This window comes from Helianthus annuus, chromosome 1, assembly GCF_002127325.2.
Source record: "Helianthus annuus cultivar XRQ/B chromosome 1, HanXRQr2.0-SUNRISE, whole genome shotgun sequence".
Taxonomy (NCBI): domain Eukaryota; kingdom Viridiplantae; phylum Streptophyta; class Magnoliopsida; order Asterales; family Asteraceae; genus Helianthus; species Helianthus annuus.
In genome coordinates, this window is record NC_035433.2 from 135,382,048 (window position 1) to 135,385,934 (window position 3,887).

A 3,887-nucleotide genomic window follows, 5' to 3' on the forward strand; every position below is an offset into this window, starting at 1 on the left:
TTTTGTCTGTTCTAAAGAGGGACATAAGCCACTGTGTATTGACGATCGTTATTCGAAGTCAAAGAAGCAATTCAAAACAAGGAACAGGGGGACTATTAGAACGGGATGCAAAGCTCAACTTATGATTTGCACTGTGGATGGTAGATTATATACAGTAAAGAGATTTGTTGATGGGCATAATCATAAGTTTGTTTGTCAAGATGATATTCACATGCTGCCAGCTTACAGACAATTGTCAGATGTCCAGGAGGAGTTGGTTTGGGAACTAGGCACTTTAAACCTTGGTCCTGTCAAAGCTTTCCATATTGAGGAAACGTTCTGGTGGTTTCGAGAACGTTGGTGCCACGGTTGATGATTGCAAAAATTTTAGGAAGCGAATAAACAGCTATATAGGAGAATATGACGCTAACATGGTGATTAATAGGATGACTGACAAAAAACAGTATTTAGCTGATTATTCGTTTGAATACTCTGTTGATGATGACAAACATTTAACTGGTTTGTTCTGGGCTGATGGTTTATGCAAGCTTAACTATATGGAATTTGGGGATGTGATATCCTTCGATGCAACTTTCAAGATAAACAGGTTTGTGTTTGAAGACAAACATTTTTTATTTTCTTTTTTTCGCATGTTATATGTGTTTATGAGCTTCTCATATCGCATGTGTAAAAGTGGTATTGACTATATCGCATGTGAATACCTTTTGTATTCGCATGTTTTCAACGTGTTTTCGCATGTGTTGTTCAGGTACAAGATGGTGTTTGTCCCGTTCACTGGTATTGACAACCACTGTCGAAATGTAACACTTGGAGTTGGGTTGTTGACATCGGAGAGCATTGGATCATATAAATGGCTTTTGAATTCATTTTTAAAGTCATTTGGTCAGCAGCCAAAGGTTATAGTGACGGATCAAGACCCTGCTATGAAACAGGCTATTGAGGATGTTTTCCATATCAGCAGACACAGATTGTGCATGTGGCACATAATGAAAAAAGTGGCAGATAAGGTATAGCATGCTATATTGTCTTCTGTTAGCGTTATTTTTTTTATATAATGTATTTTTGTTATAGGCAGATATAAAAAGCATTTATTGTTTTAGGTTGGACACGAGTTGTGCAATAACGATGAGTTTAAAAGGAGGATGTGCGACATTGTATGGACTGATTCGATTGAGCCCGAAGAATTCGAGAGACAGTGGAAATTGGTGATGATTGAGTTCGGTCTCACATAAAACAAATGGATCGACGATATGTTTGTGATGAGATCCATGTGGATTCCGGCTTTTTACCGACACGAGCCACTGTCTGGACTTATGAGAACAACCTCAAGATCAGAGAGTGAGAACCATTTTTTTCTACCAGGTTGCTAATTTCCAACTCAGTCTCGTAGAGTTTATGAATCATTTTGACGGTGCAATGGATGTCCAACGTTTTAATCATAGAAAGAACGATCATATTTCAAGATATACCGAGCCTGCTGATTGGAGCGAAACTACATTGGAAAAAGATGCTGCTAAGAGATTCACAAGATCTATATTCTTTGATCAGCAAATAGAGATCTATGATACAATTTCTGAATGTCTGCCCATGGACACTAAAATAGAGGGTCCACAAATCAGGATAATGTTGAAGGACTTCAAAGCCCATGGAGATGGTTTACTGGAGGTATTATAGCCTATTTATTTAAAACATGCGATTTGTTTATAACATACATGCGAATTTCAATTTTCTTTTTCAGTTCATCATCTTGCAATATGCGATTTTGGTTTTTATCATGCGATTTTTAAAATCTATTCATTTTTCATTATTTTTAGGCATGCGAAATTGTTATGTTACTCATGCGATTTTAATTTTTACTATATATACTTTTTTTTTGGTTTTTCCTAGGTGTGGTTCAAGAACCTTGAAGATGATGTAACTGCACAGTGTAGCTGTTTGCGTTTTGAGCAGTATGGGCTGCTATGCAAACACATTTATTTTCTTTTCAAGATGTTTGGTGTTAAGGAAATACCAAACAAAAATGTTATGAAGAGATGGACGAAGGATGTTGTGCCGAATGAGTTAAATGTGAAGTACAATCTAAATGTGGGTGGCAAGAATGTGCAACACAGGGCTAAACGGATTGCTCGTGAAATCATCCATACAGGGGAGTATTTGGTTAGTAATTTGATTTCCGACCTTGATCAACTTGTTTTAGTGAGGGATCAAATGATGCAACTTAAAGAGAGAGTTGATCAGAGTCGAATAACTAAGCAACTTGATCTAAAATTTGACCGATTTTCAAAGTTGATTGGTTATCAACAACCAGTAACCAATGCTCCTCCTACTGTCCGTGTGCCGGCTGGTATAAGGAACAAAGGTCGCGGATCGCATAAAAGGATTAAATCTAAGAAGGAACAAATGATCAGCCGCAAAGGGAAAAGGTCAAAGGACATGTAGCGTATGTAATGAAAAAGGTCATGACATTCGGACGTGCGAGGAGCTGAAAGCCAAACAACAAGGTAAACAACAAAAAAAGAAGAAGAAGAAGGGCGTCCAGATCGAAAATGTTGCTAGAGACAAAGACAATGAGGTCGAAGACGACGAAGAGGAAGATGAGTTTGAAGATTACAGTAGTGACGATGGATCCGAAGAAGATCAGTGGGAGGAGGTTTCGGAAGATGATGAGGATGAGTAGTTTTTTTTTTCTAAATGGACATGCGAATTTATACCAAACACATTCGATTTTTATATTCATCTGTTTATATCAGTTTTCTTGCGATTTATAGATTTTAAACATGCGATTTTATAATCTTCTAATTACAATATTTTTACATGCGATTTCCTTTTTATTACATGCGATTTGTGAGTTATCTTGTTTTTGTTTATGTGACAATGATGGCTATATCATTCATGCATTTTAATATTAAGAGCAAACATAATATGTGTTCAAAACATATACCCAAAATATAATAATAGTTATTGTCTAACACAGCCACAAACACAAAACGATTAAAAAGAGATTTTAGTTACTTGAAGCAAATATTTTGTCACGTTCAGAAGAGCTGAACTCCATCTTCTCCTTCACAGTGTTCAGAGCATATGTCAGGAAAGAGAAGGCTAAGTCATCAGCTCGAGATTGCTCTTTTATGTGATCCAAAGCTCTGTCTCTGAAACTTGATGGTGGTTCTTGAAGTAGCTTTTCCCATACTGCTTGATTTTTCTTGATTTGTTCAAGAATTTTGCCCTGCACATCAAGAACCAGATGAGAAGAGGTGACATCAGTGCTTATTTCTGTCAATGTGCGAGTTGACAATAGCTCTTTTATTGCAATGTTTTTAATTTTTTCTATATCTTCAGATGCCATTTTTGTTGGTCTGTGTTTTTGTGTGTGTTTTTTTTTGTCTTCTATGTCTTAATATGGAAGGTAGTTATATCTAGTTTTTTTTTATATTAATATAGTAAATTTATTATATAGGTAGGGTAGTAAGTTCAGTAGTATTTATTGTAAAATGATCATTACATGTCAAATTACAGTCACATCGGTAATAAATTAGGTTTTTTTTTTTATATAAAATACTACTATTTTTAGTTCTTAATATTCGTAATTTGTTTTTTTTTTTCATTTTTAGGAGAAAGCAATTTTGAAATTTTTTTGCACTGGTTTTTATTCAAAATCGCATTTGAATGGGAAACAAATTCGCAAACTTTTAAGAAAACTAAATATAATTATCTGTTTTCTGATATCGCATGTGTACAAGCTGAAATCGCACATTATATGAATTTTCAAAGAATACTAACATTTTACTGAAATCGCATGTGCATTATCATGAATTCGCACACTATATGAAATTTCAAAGAATACTTCACTTTTTACTGGAATCGCATGTGAATTATCATTAATTCGC